This window comes from Acipenser ruthenus, chromosome 31, assembly GCF_902713425.1.
Source record: "Acipenser ruthenus chromosome 31, fAciRut3.2 maternal haplotype, whole genome shotgun sequence".
Taxonomy (NCBI): Eukaryota; Metazoa; Chordata; class Actinopteri; order Acipenseriformes; family Acipenseridae; genus Acipenser; species Acipenser ruthenus.
In genome coordinates, this window is record NC_081219.1 from 11,993,532 (window position 1) to 12,009,329 (window position 15,798).

The 15,798-nt window shown below is 38.6% G+C and overlaps 1 protein-coding gene and 1 long non-coding RNA gene across 4 annotated transcripts in view; one reads left to right on the plus strand and one right to left on the minus strand.

Annotated features, from left to right (window-relative positions):
• The window catches only part of LOC131702889 (disabled homolog 2-interacting protein-like), a 237,203-nt gene that overhangs the window by 172,956 nt on the left and 48,449 nt on the right, over positions 1 to 15,798 (minus strand). The window contains exon 1 of one of the 3 annotated variants that reach the window (XM_059005247.1): positions 3,145 to 3,434. The exons of the other annotated variants lie outside the window; for them this stretch is intronic. The gene's annotated coding sequence lies outside the window, so the exon portion shown is untranslated. Of the gene's footprint in view, positions 1 to 3,144; positions 3,435 to 15,798 lie in introns of those variants that run through there. 3 annotated transcript variants of the gene reach the window in all.
• On the plus strand, positions 3,548 to 4,823 carry LOC131702890 (uncharacterized). Its single transcript, XR_009309586.1, has 3 exons — positions 3,548 to 3,647; positions 3,885 to 3,947; positions 4,629 to 4,823. It is a non-coding gene; the product is annotated as an uncharacterized LOC131702890 (long non-coding RNA).

Consider the following 15,798-nt stretch of genomic DNA (forward strand, 5'->3'; position numbering starts at 1 on the left):
TTTAAGGATCCCATCCACAGCAGTAATAAGTGACGCTCAATCGCACTGCAGTTTAATAAGCACATCAGCAGGTCCTCATTCCACACAGGATCAGGCAGCAGAAGAAAGTGGTTCAGGTTTACATTTTTAATCCACTGGTATTCGTAGCAAAACCTCTGGATTGCAGCAATAGCCTCCACAAAGATGACATACCTAAATGTGATTGTGTTTATTTGAAAATCATATGGGCAGATAATCTCCTACAGTCTTTTCTTTATGCATAGAAGATGACAACAAAGTTCCTGTTTTAATATTGTTGCTTGTAGACTTCCTCGCAGTTCAGGAACAAAGACAGCCTAGACATGTGGGATATCTGTCATCTGGAGCGTGCAATTGTTTTTATTACAGAAATAAAAGACAAAACAAAACAAAACAAAAGCCTAACTCCACTTCAGAGCACTGACTAAAACCTTTTCTCCATCCTGAACTACCTGCTGGGCGGCACCAGCAAACAAAACAACACACTTTCACAAACACACAGTTAACACACAGTACCTTCTTCAGGTCTCTTTGGGTTGTGCTTCTTCAGCCAGTCTGCCTATGGCAGCTTCAAAATCCTTAAGACAGAATCACAACTTTTTTTCACTCCAGAGCTAAACAGATACCTGTTCTGAGTACTGCTTTAAAGGATAAAACAAGTTTGAAATGTTTTTTGGACTCTTTATTTAATATTGAGATCTGTAAGCATTCTGTGGACTGATGCTATAGTATAGAAGCTTGTGGAGTCAACAAGGTTGAAAGGTCACAGTATCACATGATTTCTCAAGAGCAGGAAAAAAGACAAAACAACACAGAAAGATAGCAGCTAGTTTGAATGAGCAAAATAATGCATAGTACTCAATTTAGAAGATAAATGAAATCAAGGAAAATAATCCAGATTCACGTAACAGGTCTGGATGCCTAAATTTTAAAAGACACAGCAGTCCCCAATCGCACTTGAAACACTTTTGAGTCTCTTGCTGAAAGCATGCAGACTGCAGCCTATTTTTTTTTATTTAAGAATACTTTCCATATCTTGCACACTTGTTATTTCAATTTCCACTGACTTGTTGAAGAATATTGCTGCTTCTGCTGCCTATCTGGTAAAGTATAGTGAAACACAAAACTTCTAAATCTGAAGGGTTATTATTCTTTAGTGGTATGTGCCTACCTCGGGATGTTTTTTCACCTGAGGCTGCAAGGTTTAATCTGTGCTAACTGCTGAATGACATTGAAGGAAAGTTACCTACATCCTCCAGAAGCCCCCCAAAGGTATATTCCGCATTATTTTGCAGTTCAAAATAAATAGACCTGCTTGCTCTGTCTGCCAACTCCAAATGAAAGCCTCGAGTGAGTCCTCCATTTGTAAAGATTTTGCTGCCACAAAGACCCTGCTTTATGTAACTGATTTAGATAGCCATTAGCTGGCCCATAAATTCTTAAACAGGTGCACAACAAAACACACAAGCCAAGAGAGATATTCTACATGCAAACCTTATCTTTCCAAACCAAAATATTGCCCACTGTTTACAGATGTGCTGCTTTAAATATTACAGCAACATATGAAACTCGCAACTGATGTTGAATTCAAGAATGTAGATAATGAGGGCCTCTTATTTTAGGATGAAGAAGATACATTACTTTAGCTACTGTACACCCTCTGATTGTACCTGTCTGTGTTTAAAACAAAAACAACCATTGCAGCACAATGATGATTGCAGCACATTTTAAATGACTGTATAAGAAAACAAACAGGGCAGGTGAGTAAGACAGCAGGCGTTTTGAAACGGGTTGCCTTTCACTGCTTACAGTAACCCCCTTGACCCCTGCAGTTAGGGGATTAGCACAGTACAGAAATTAACATATGATCAGCAGAGACCCGAATAATCCCTAAATCAGATTATGCCTCTAGGCAATAAGATATTGTTGGATATCATTTATTTCAATGAAACATTGATTTCTTGTTCTTTTACCACTGCAGTTATTACCTGGCGGCATCCTAATGAACCTTTTACTCAAAAGCATGATTATTGTTTGCAGTTGATGCAATTGTCTTTTATTTCTTTGACCGGCAGTGGAATGCAGTTGACTCTACTTTAAAGACTGGAAATTCACGTCAAGCTGTTTCTTCTATTACCTCACCCTTAGGAACCAGTGGCTAGCTTCAGACAACACAAACTGGATTTACTGTACACCAACGTTCAATCCGCACTTCCAAAAAGACCAAGTAGAAATAAAATAACAATAATAATCACAGCTTCAAAGTGGTTGATATTTAAAGCATGATTCCTGCTGGTTTTAGTTTGAAAGTTTTTAAGTTCAAACTTAATGATAGGGTGTACAGCCTATTTCTACTCGTGGATATTTATTTATTTATTTATTTATTTATTTAATATACTACAGTCCCCTGCTAAGTTCTTATAAAACTGTGCTGTTGGTTTTTGGTGTCACTTTTAACTTGAATAATCTTGATTTTAACTATTTTAATGAAGAATGTCCATACAACAAGTTGCCAGAAAAAAGTTGCAAGAAAGTTTAAGAACTTGACCAAGGGCTTGAGTCGAAACTACAGAGCTACTCACTCACTTGCACAATTATCTGGTTTCATACTAGTGTTCCATGGAAGGTTAAGAAACTGCAGTGCAGGGCTACAAAGGAAATGTATACTCCTACTTCCCAGCGGCAGCCGCATACCACATGCAGCAAATACTGCACCACTCTCCAGTCACAATCGCAAAACAGCTACGCCATAAAATTGAAATAAACTTCTTCAAGTTTAAAACAATAAAACACACACACACACTTGGTACAGAAGCTGAATTAATTAAATTAAAAAAAGTATTTATATCCCAACATACAGTTCCACACAAAATGTTACATTTAATAGAAACCATTTTCTATTATACAGTGTTTCTGTAACCAAGTAAAACATTGCATTCATGCTGTTAGACATGTACTGTTAGGCTGAATCTCTGCAAAACAAACAACTAAAGATCACACGTGCAAGAGAACAGTTGTTCCAACACGTACTGCACTAAAAGCGCAGTAGTTTAACAAAAAAAAAAGCTTCTATAAACTTAAAAGACTGAGCTGCAGCTTGGAGATACAGAATGTGTGGATCCTTACCCTTAACTGTGGTGTTGCACTGTCCTAAAAGAGGTCTGGAATGATTTCATCATCACCGCAGAAAGCCAAAAGCAACAAGTTGTAAATGAGATGTAATTTCCCTTTTTGTGTTTTCTCCAGCACTTTTCACAACAGAGATCCAGGCAGACAATATAACCTCCTCCTTCCCATTGGAAAGACCTGAAAGCACAGCAGCTTCACAGTTACACCAAACAGACCCCAGTCTGCTTAAAGCGTGTTTCCCTCACTGTTTCTCTCTTTTTTTTTTAAGGTTGCACTAAAGCCAGCTGTACTCCCAACTCCAACCCCCTCAGGCAGATGGTATTCAACATTCTCCGCCAGCCAAATTCCTAGCAGAGAAGCAGCCAATCAAAGAGAGGCTTGGGGTGCAGTGCTCTAAGAGCTTGCCTCTTCCCTAGACTCTGCTACACTTTTCAATAGCAACAGTCCAAGATGAATGACGGCAGACAATGAGGGAACATTAAAAAGAAAGGCAGCCATGTGTGAGTGTGTAAGGTTATGCCATGTTAGGACACAGAAAGGAAACACCAGTCTAATCCTTTAGTTAAACTCCTGTAAAAGAAATGTTACTTAAAGTACACTAGCTTGTTTGCTAACTTTTATAATGTAACATACCCTATATGAAAAACACTATTGTGTAAATGTTGTACGCTTATCTGTTTGTAATTAGTGGAACTTTTTCATGTTTGGTATTTTTTAATTACAGTATTTTTTTTTAGGTGAGGTGCAGAATTCAGATTTGGACATCATGTTGTTAAAAGTTGCTGACAGAACTTGTTAAGGTATAGTCTAATCTGTTCTAATCTAAGTGTTTTCACTGGCTTTGTCAGTCCCAAAACTCCAGCTTCCATTGGCTGGGAAATCAAGCTTCTGTTCAGTCGTTGAACATTCCCATGTACACTCTACTGTGGTTATCAATAAAGCAACAAAAAATCTGTGGGGGCTGTCTGTTCAACTGTTAGAGAACTAAACCCCCATTTTAACATCCCTGTGTAAACCACTCCCTCTAGCTCTGACATGTCACTTAGCTCCCAGTCAACACCTTCCATTGAGTCTCATTCACAGGGTAAGTGTTAGCAAATCACCAGATAGTAGCTCTACCTGATGTATTTCAGACAAAAATAGAGAAGAAAAAATGAACCTTGCTCTGAAGAATAAAATGCCACAATAAGGGCAAAAACACAATACAGCAGTTTACTACAGTATAACAACAATTCTACTGCATAGTAAAGGGTCTTTCACAGCATGTCATCCAAAGCAGTCGATACTACATTACTGAACGCTGTAATGTATTTAGGGTGCCAACAGGCATCCTAGTTGACAACTTAAAACTGTATTTTCAAACCCTGGGAGTCTAGACATAAATCCTGACACTTTTAATTAACAGCCGCCTGTTGAACCCAAATGGAAGTTAAGCCAACTGGTTATTACATTAGGGATTCTCCCATTTCCTTTTCCTTCAGATGACCTTCCAGTCCCACTCTTCACCCCGCTGTGAGGAAACAACAAACCGGTCTTCCTTCGGAAGGTGTGGCTCGACGGTCCGTCTGGCAGACTAGAGAAGAAGAACAACACTGTGTACTTGTTATCTACCTCCAGGCCACCCAATCAGGGGCATGAGCCTCAGACTGCAGGGCCGGTGCTCCGATAAAGGAACTGTGGGGGTTTAACTGCGCGCAGCACCATGTGTGTTTCATTAAAGCAAATTTGAATGCTGGTTTAGAAGGCTCGGTGTGCTGAATCTGCGGGCTGGTGGGAGACGAACTATTTATCCTATTTCAAGCTGAATCACACAGTTACTATTTGTATTTATTTATTTATTTATTTATTTATCAATTGCTTGTCAGTTTTACCCCTTTTCTTTTACCCAATTTGAAATGCTCATTTCGAATGTCACCTCATCGCTGCTACCCACTTACCCACCAGGAGGATTGATGATCCACAGCTGAACTCACTCTCCCTGCTGCCTAGCCAATCTGCAGGTAAGGCCAAGTCTCCATCTAGACTTGTGGGGCGTCTGGCCACTAGCAGTTTGCTGAAGTGTAATGAGGTGAACTACGTCCAGCACTCCCTGTGGGCCACTAGCTAAGGTCTGAAACGACAGGAATGTACTGTACTGGGTGAACCACTGGGGACCCTTTTTTTATTACCCATTAATAAGACATTTACCAGTCTGACCTTAAAGGCATTCTGGATATTCCTCCAGGATGTCTGGAGCTTCTTCAGGACACCTGAGTGGTATGAAATCCCCACAGCTCAGAGTGCAAACTCACAATGCTGTCTGCATTATTTTAGCAGGTTTGAGCCCTTTTACATTTATAGACAAGAGGCAGTGTTTCCCAAAATAAAATAGTTTACTGAACCCAATACCAAGATGGAGAGGGTTAATGATGGTTAGTGCTCAGGTTCAAATTAAACTGTCTAGTCCCAAATAAATATGCAGACAAGCAGATGTTTATGATATCAGAGTCCAGGACGGTAGCTTGTTGGTGTGTAATGCAACCCTGTTTTGACATTCTACATTGTACAGTCGTGGTTGACCTTGTGATACTTCCCTCATATAACATAACATTGCATTTTATCAATGCGTACTGTAGCCACAATTATAGTGAATATAAAAAACAGCAGCAAATGGTCATCGCAATTATGGAAAAAAAAAAAAAAACACTGTCCCACATGTAGTATCTTGTATATTACCAAACTGATAAACTTAGACCATCCTTTATAAATAGCAAACAGGTTGCTTTGGCCAGTATTGGCTACAACAAAAAAGAACGGAATGTGGACATCTTTAAAGACGGATTTACTAAGATTTGTTGGCACAGCATGCAACGCGTCTATCCTTGTTGTTGAAATTCTTGAAATATTTTCTCTCACCTCCAGGAGCCGCCTCTCTATATAAAGAACCTGTCCTTGACCCATAGAAGCCAGGATAATAGCTTGCTTCATGGGCTGCTAAGACAGAGGTCACACTGATCAGATAAACATATAATAAATCACGTATGAAAAATCAATCACTGTTAAGGATTTGACAAAATTCTGCATCTTATCCTGTGTACAGATGTCACCTAGTGGATGGAACACACAGCACAATTCTAAATTCTAAAAAAAACCAACACTATAATAACTGGACTACAATATCAGTTATGATATGCCTTTTATAAGAGACATGATTTTGCACTGTAGACCGAAACTGTGCAAAATGACAAAAACTGACAAAATATAAACCAAGTACACAAGTTTTGTTATTTAAAGAATTACTTATGTTTAAGTTTGATATTCATTAACTTGTCTAGATTGCTTAAAAATACAAAGAAAATGAAACTATACGTGATTTTGTTCATAAAATGACAAAAATAACTCAGCAGTTGAAGCTTTTTTGAAGGGGCCCCAATGTCTGAAATATAAAACCATCATGTATTGTCATTTTAATGTAGTTTAATATAACGTTAAAAATGGTATCTTTGGGAGTCGCCTCCCAGTTACCTTGGCACTGAAAATATTAAAGTGGAGGAGGGCTCAAAGTAATATTGAAAATAGTTTCTCTGCTGCACAGTATGACACATCAATTCCTTATTTAACAACCTTATAGTTGAAAAATCACAGAATAATGAACTGAATTAGTAAAACAATAACATAATAAGCACTTCTTCAAATATAATTCAAATTTGATGTCCTATCACTACTGTGTACCTCTTTTTAAAACCTAATTTACATTTAATTTGGTGATAGGCTATATTTTACTCACCGGGCACTGAATGCATTTAACCTAAAATAGAAAATAAATAAGGTTCATTTACTCGGCACTGTTTACTGTAAAAATAACCGAGTTTCTCAGGCTAAAAGGCACCATGAAGAGATGTCTGTCTCGGGGCTACAGGTTGCTCAATGTATGTAATGCTAAAGTGTTATCAAAAGCTGAATTCACTCTGGTATGCTACAGCTGTGCCAGATCTGATGTCTGTTTAAACCGAGCTTGGCTATTTGTTACAAGAGACTTGTGTTTAATAAAAGAACACATAAATCCAAAATCTGTGAAAAAAACCTAAATTTAACAGTATGCTCTGCTGCTACAAGATACCAATTTAGCTTTGCGATATCAGTCCTGTGCACGTGTTGGCGTATGAAGCAATGAAAAATAAATCCTTTCCCTGATTGAAAAAAAAAAAAATACATGCATTAACTGTATCTTTTGAAGAGTGGTGGTATCCTGGATACATTTTAGCTACATATCGTATATATTAAAAAACAAATGAATGCACTCTCAATATTCAACTCTCTCAATCTCGTGATTTAAATCATTCTCGTTTCCTCAGACCTGCTTTTTCCTGATCAATCCTGATGTTTTATTAATAAAACCCAGCCCCACAGCGAAGCAAAGGAACGGTATCCGAACTGACAGGGGAAGAATGAAAATGATTACTCTCTTGAAGAAATGCAGCAGTAACTCTTGCACAAATAACAGGCACTTTATTTATAAATCTCAGGTGTCTCAAAAGGTAATTCACAATGTTAGAAAATCATTTGCTTTGTACACCCTGTAGCAGTGAAGTGGTTAACATCTTAAAAATCCAATAATCTTCAAACAAAGGTGTTATCTACACACTGATCAAATTAGCGGTTGAGCTGCGTGGCAGGGTGCAATTTATTCTGCACCAGATCAAACAGAATATGAAGCTACAACTGAATCAGCATGACCTGCCACACAGCGACGGGCCTCCTGATTAAAGAAATACTTTTATACCATCAGCATGCTCCTCACCTGTTTAGTATCCTAGTATGAGTGTTCTGTATAGTTCTCTATTGCTGTTTAGATCATTACTGAAATGCTTCTGGAAAGGCTCCTCAAGGATGGAAAAGTGAGGAAGGGATGCCTAACATCAAGAATGTTCTCCACCAAAACTATGGGACATTGTTATAATACAATGGCTTTAAAGAAACACAATGCAAGAATCAGAATAACTGTAGGTTCTCAAACAACAACAGAAACAAAAATGTTAGCAATCCCAGAACTCAGTACAGTAAATAATCCCCCAAATGATTCTGTCCTTTCTTAGCTCATAAACTCTGACTGTTTCTATCGCAGCGTCAGGCTGAATTCCATTTGGGTATTAAATACCTTCTCTACCTGACACAGTGAAATAACTACTGGAGTTGTAGTGTTGCTAATGAATGTAAATTCCACAGCATATTTAATGAGAAAAGTCCATTGGAAGCGTAAATTGGCACGTGCTAATGGTATTTAAGAGACCTCCTGCTGTATTTGAGGGTGGTCCAAGATGCCCTTTTGTAAATTGTAACCAGACATTCAAGTAATATCTGCAATACCTTAGTCCTGGTGGCACTATGAAAAGCTAGACTAAAAACAAGATTAAAAACCGAGGCACAAACCACCATTGGGTTTATAAAAGTATAATGTTAAAATAACAGGCAGATTAAGGTCCTATAGTATTTAAATGGTGGCAAGATTTAAATCTGCCACTCAGCTGAGTACTGTAGCCTCCTCTGTGACAAAAGTGACATTATTTAAATAGACCTTATTTTTTAACAACGTGACATTTACTAAAATGTGGCATGCAGATTTAAAACACTACTGTATTACAAAGTATGGGTCTGTTTTTATTATTATTGTGCGTGAATAACTGGTAGTTTTGCTAAGCTAGAATAAAGTGGAGGCCTCTATAAAGTGTTTTGAAGTTTTTTCGAACTAGCTTTGTAATGGTAACAGATTTGTTTTTTGCCATGAAACGGTGCAAACACTGCATTGATCACAAGCTTTTAAAGTCAGATATTAACCAGGCTTACTCTATCTTCTACTGAGCGATTGAGGTTCCCTCAGCCTTCAAAGTCTTTAAGCCCCTGGCTGAGGATCCATCATGCTCACAGATCACAACGTGACAAACTTCTCCTGCAGCACAGCTTGATAACACTGCCTTCTGAATTGCTTCGCCGTTGCCTTTGTATGGGGAGTAGCCATGGTAGGGGGGCTTCCCGGCTTCGTTCAGCCAGCTGTGGATCTAAAAATCTGTATTTGCAAAAAGTAACAAACACCTGCTATAATGCTGCAAACAAAGAGACATGCGATGGACATGGGATACGTAAATCTTCAGCAAAGTCTGCTCATCATTCATCATAAAACATCATCAATCTGTGAAATCTTATAAACAGAAAACCCTGCCGACAAAGCACCTGCTAATAATACAGCTACTGGTGCCATTTACGTTAGTAACAACTGTAGAGGGAATACAAAATAAGAGGCATCAGTGTCATGAAAAAGTAGCTCACCATAATCTATATGTAAATGTGAAATACAGAAGTCTTTATTCTCAGATTCTGACATTCTCAATAACTTGACAGCTTCTTGGTTTCTTTGCTCCTGTGTTAGCACTCAGCAGGTATTGCTCTTGAACTACGTAGGGGAGGGAGTCAGTTCTTTACAAATGCATCTCTCAGTTGGACGTCATTGTGCATCACAGATAATTGCAGGAGCACTGGCTATTTTTCAGTGGCTTCATTTTTAAAATAGCAAGTACAGTACAGCATTATTTTTTCTAGTGCCATTCATCTTTAATTCAATTTCTCTGAGTGAATTCTGACACGATTAACTGAATACCGATGTCTAGCTATCCACACTCACAGTTTTTTTTAAAACAGCACAGTGTTTAGTACTGATTTAATGACGGTCTGTTAAGAATATTGTCATTGTCATTTTAAACATATTTATTTTGCTACGATTAAAAGCTCTTGTTTAAATGGCTTGCACCCCATCAGTTTGTACTGCCATGCACTACAGAGGTGCAGCTCCGTCAGCCCTCAAGCTGGTTGCATCCACCCACACTTATCCAATGTTGCAGCAGTTTAAAAGGCAATTAAAAAAAAAGACTGCATGGAAGCGGAAAGAAGTAACTCTTTCAGGGTGTTGTTTCTGTTGGCGTTCATCGCTACAGAAGACTTCAAAGCAGGAAGTCATGGGTAGAGTCAGTAGAGTCCCAGCCCTTTCCCAGCAGGACGTCAACTGCTAACAAATGTGGAAAATGGGCTCCCTGCTGTACTCTACTCCAATCAGGTTAGCTCTTTACAAACCAGGGGACTCATTTCCACTCTTAATCCAGAGCAGCATGTTGCCTTATTTTGTTCTGCAATGCTAATTGTAGTAAACTGGTATGCAGGAATATACAGGTGTTGTTTTGCTAGCGCAACAAGTTCCCCTTTCAGCATGCACTAAACATTTGATCCCAACTGTGCAATTTGAAAAAAAATCTATTTTGTGGTCAATAAATTCCATAATGTTTGTGCATACAATAGGCAGTTTGCTTCAGGTATTCAAATGGTAATACCTTTGTTACGCTTTATTGCTGGATACAGAATACTGCTTGCAGAATTATGCCAGTACCTAAAAAAGAAAGAAGCTGTTGGCTGAAAGTATACATCTTTTCAACAATGATTCATGCAAGTCAAATTCAATTTTATAGTCCTTCAGGAAGCCGAGCTGTCATAAGCAATTTTTTAAAACTTTACCGAGACGAGGGATCAACAGTAGCTAACAATCACTGCAGGGCTAGGGCTTTCACTGAGTGCCTGAAGCAGGTTTTCATTAATCTACAAATAAATCAGCACGGAGAACATATAGCAGGGTGAGCTTTCTCAGAAGCTATGGCAGTTCTGAGACAAAGCCATGCAGCTAAGGCATGCCAAGCCCCAATTAACCCTTTCCACCCCCTTTCGGGTGACTTGTGATCTATCAGGAAAACAAATCAATAACTGAGAACAATCTACGATGTAACCTGTACAGTAACTCCAACTGCCAATGGTGCTGTAAGACTTCAAGACAGTTGCTGATGCCTTTACTGCTGTCATGTAACCATGAAACAGCCTTTGTTTTCAATTTTTGTGTATTAACATAGCATTGCTTAATGTAAAAAAACATGCTGTGTATAAATACACACAAAACCCCATTCTCTTGCTAAATTCATTCTGTGTGTTACCTTTGGAAAAGAGAAATGCTTGCAATGGTAAGTCAATAATGTGTTCAATTTATGGAGGAAGCCACGGTATTAAAAAAAATGGGGGGGGGGGGGGGGGGTTGATATGTATTGTGCTGTTCTTTAGGAAAGAGGTAGGAAGATTCTAGCTTGTCTCTCGGGTTTTTTATTTAAATATATACTCTTTTAACCCAACGTACAGTATATTGTCTGAATGAAGTACGGTTCTTTCCAAAGCAAACATACTTTTTTTGCAGTCTATCCCATAGTAGCAACTGAAGTCACTGTTTTGTCATTTGTGTTTGATATCCGATATGGTCGGTACGCATTTAACATTTAGACCCTGGGCTCCATTCCAGGTCTTTAACATAAACAATACATTCTACACTGTCTGCACTGATTATGGAAGGAAGTGTTTGCCAACCAAAAATAATGTGAAACACAGCAGGTCTGAAAAGCCAAGCTGTATCCATACTGAGTCACCACGGGTGTTCTGAGATTTCCATTTGCACCTTTTATTTTAATAATCTTCCTTAAACTCAGCATGCAAGGATATGTGGAATAGAAGTTAGAAGGTAAAACACAAGGGAAATATTTACTTCATATTCATCATTTGCTTCCAATATTATCCCCTCTGAAGCCAAAACAGATTTATGCTCTTTTTCAGTGATTAAAAGGCAGCTGGAGGCTTTTTTTTTTATAGGTCTACAGTTGATTCAGAACAAGTTAGCTAAAATTAAGAGAGATTGTCTTTATTGCCAGATATAAACAGAACTTTCATTTCTGGAGGAAAGGTGTGGGGGGGGGGGGGGGGGGGGGGTAATTCAGGTTTACTTGCAGGAACTTGTATTTCAGTACACTTTACTTATTTTAAACTTACAGCAAGGCCAGGTCAACAAACCACAAATCCCAATCACAACCTTGAGATCCAAAGTCAACGTTAAATATTTAGCTGTCAGCATTTGTATTAAGACTTTAAGAAGCTTGATCTACAGCTATGGCCAAAAGCTTTGCATCACCCTGTAGAATTAACACATTTTGCTTCGTAAAGTTGAATGAAACCTACTGAATAATGTTACGTTAACATATCGAATTGCATATCACTTTATAGTTTGTAGTATTTTAAAATCTAACATGAAATACTGTACTAATATTATGGCTTTGCAATATAATTTTGTAGTTTCTTTGAATACATGATGTTAAATAAGTGATGCAAAACTCTCATGCAATATTTTAGAAAAGTACAGTACTGTACACAAATACAGTAGCCATTTGGACCCACTGCTCCCATTAAAATGTAACTAGCAGTGTACAGTAACCCCTTTAGAACTTTGCCAACCACCAAGCATCTACTGAGATAATTGCATTTGTAATACAGGGGCTCCCCTTTATGACAAGGGTTAGTAAAATCAACTAGGGTTTTGTGAAACCTGATTCCTAATGCTCCCTGTGTAAAATGATTCACCCCACTGTATGTGCAGAGAAAGTAAACACGGTCTGTTTTGCACAGTTCGCTAAGGCAGCAAGCAGGAAAATAAAGGAGACAATTCACATGCAAATTGTGTCTGCAGAAAGGCTAAAGTTCTGCTTGAGTGTCACTGGCATTGAAAAGCAGGGCACCGGTGTCAGTTGTCCCGTGGGAGGGTTTAAAGGTACAAAGGGGCATTGTTAAGAGCCATTTTTCTCTCCCAAGCCCAACGTATTCAATTCAAAAGTCGCCACTGATAATTTATCACCTGAAAACGTCCTTGGTGTCGTGGGAAGAAGAAGAAGAAGAAGAAGAAGAAGAAGAAGAAGAAGAAGAAGAAGAAGAAGAAGAAGAAGGACATTATGCTTGTTAGTGTGTTGTAAAGGAATTCATTAATGCCTATAAATTACTCTGCTGACATCAATACACTCTCGCTAAGCTTTTGTTCGGAAATGGATTTTTTCATTGCAGGCTCTACAGGTGCCTCCAGAGCCTTGTGCATTGTGTCTGTCTGAGGTCAGCGCCTTCCTTGTCACCCTGAAGCTAATAAGCTGAGTGCAATCGGAAGAGTTATTACGGCATCCTGACACATTCCATTCCTCCCGATCCGATCAGGCCTCCAGCATTCATTTTGTTAACGTACTGTTGACACACTCCCTGAAACGTGTTGCGCACTGTTAAGGCTGTGCATTCATCTCTCTGCTACAGTCTTTTTATAGACCTACACTGCGCTGTGCACTTTTTGTTTGGAGACGCATATTTTTTTAATATATACAATATGAACCCCCTGGGTTATGATGGTTTATTCTGTAAATTCTATTTTCATGTCTTATTTCTGTCATATCTTTCAGTGATGCACACTAGGGGAAAAAAGGGCAGCTTAGCCATGGCTTTGTGTAAAGGTCACACTGGATAGTAGGTTTTCAAGACCATGTTATCCTCTGTATATTTTGCTGTAGCATCATCTGTAGTCTTTTCTATTGCATCTCTGACCTTACAGCTAAAAGATACATAGATAAGAGGAATACAATCACTAGTTGTGATAACCCCACATGCACATCCTAAAAAGGAGTAATACTGATGCACCCAGGCAGAAGTCCACATTAAAATCTTCCAGACAACAGAGGAATCAACCAGCAATTACTTCTTCTGTGTAAATGGAATGGGATTCATTGAAATCGCATTCCGAGAAGCGGGTTGGAATTCTTTTTCCCCATTAGTTTTAATGATCTCATGTTGATGGGATAAAAACATTTAAAGAAATACAAGAATACAGCCTCTCACCTTAGCAAGCTCTTCCAGATTTTGTGGGGAATTCTCAAGGAGAATGAGTAATATTCGGTGAAGTAGCAAAGCCATGCCAGACGTTTACAGATTGAGGAAGAGCTACAACCACCTTGCCAGTGCAAGGGTAGTTCAGTCTCTAGCCGATCTTTGGTCTTTTTAAGGACTGCAAAGTTTCCAGTTGTCCTGATTGTGGATTTCTGTTACCAGCAGATCAAATTTAATCGAACACGACAGCTACCTGATAGTATTGACTTTCTTCTGCTACAACTGATCTTACCACTACAAATGGCTCATCTCTGTGCAGGACTGCTTCAATCCAACAAGGATTACACTGCCAACTACCCTGATTCAAACCATTTACTATGAGGGTTAAAGGGCTGAGTGTATTTTCTATTCATTACAACAGCAATGCATTAAACAAATGAAATTATTTTGCTCTGTATGATGGCAGAAGGTTTTCAAAGCGATGCAGCGAGTGCAAAGTCCAGTACTACCAATCTAAAACTTTCATGGCAATTGTCAATTAGTAGCAAACGACCACTAGCCTACTAATGTTTCGAGTTTTAATCTAATAAGCATCCCTAATTTTAAAAAAAAAATCCTGAGGAAATGCAAGAGATGAGGGAAAAGAAACTAAGGAGACAGTATGTTTTCACATTAATGTACTGCTTTAAGACGCAAACATTTAATTTCCTGCAAGATACTGTCCATGAAGTCAGACAATGAGGTTACCTTAGTAGTTACAACACACTCTACTGACTGTATCCTTTACTGCAATGTGAACAGAAGGAGCATATCAACCATCCAATTACTCTAGATACGCAGTGCTGTCAATCATAAGTTGACATGAAGCTGATTGAGGGTGGCATTGCCAGATCATGCTAGTTGATATTTGAAATTACCATCACAAAGTTCTTACCGCTTCCAAAGCTTACATTTTTGATGTTTCATTCAACTGAAAGAAGCAATAATCCCAGGGAGGGAAAAAAAAACATCAAAAAGCAATGATGCCTTCACCAGTGATCCAATAATACTTTTGAAAAATATCTTACATCACCCTCATGCAGCCATCAAACATCCTGCACTTTAAAATGTGGAATACAGCAATTGATCCATTGCAAATTGCTTTTAAAATCCTCTCAGACTGTCTAAATACACTGTCAATATTTATTTTTTACCATCACAAACCAAACATTCTTTTACACATGAGTCGACAGCAACGTTGCAGTTCAGGAGAATGCAGATGTATGTTTTGCAAAGCTGAGACTGTGGCAATGTCATGTGCTTGCATGGAGTCATCAAACAAGACTCAAAGCCACTGCATAGCCACTGTATAAGGTCTACACATATAATTAGACACTGACCCTGTACACATAAAGTGGACTTTATGCAGACTTTTTTTGTTGATCATCTGGTGTTTTATCAATGTGATCCTCAAAACTAGGGCCAAAAGTTTTGCATCATCTAGAATTTTAGGATTGTGACATAATTAAAATAAAATAATAATAGGGAAATCATTAGCTTCTGTGCCTCTGATCTCTTGCCATACAGATGGTCTTGCTATGCCTACAGAAAGAACCTATCCCTGCAAAGCGACACAAAACCCTCCAATTTGTATGACACTTGAAAGAGCCACAGCAATGCCACACGTACACAAAAACTATGACATTTTACCCAGCCGTTTTCAAATAGAGGTTTCTGTTAAGAGCCTCTAGTGCTACTGTAGGTAGGCCTAAGTGTTAAACCGTTTAACTCCAGTGCACCATGGGATTGTTTAGCTGCAAGATTAGAAAAGAAAAAAACTAAAAAGCGCCCAGTGGTTTTAGGAATTTGCTCCCAAGCTTATTTACACAGAAACCTACCTCAGGACGTGGCCTAGAAACATTTCTAGACAAA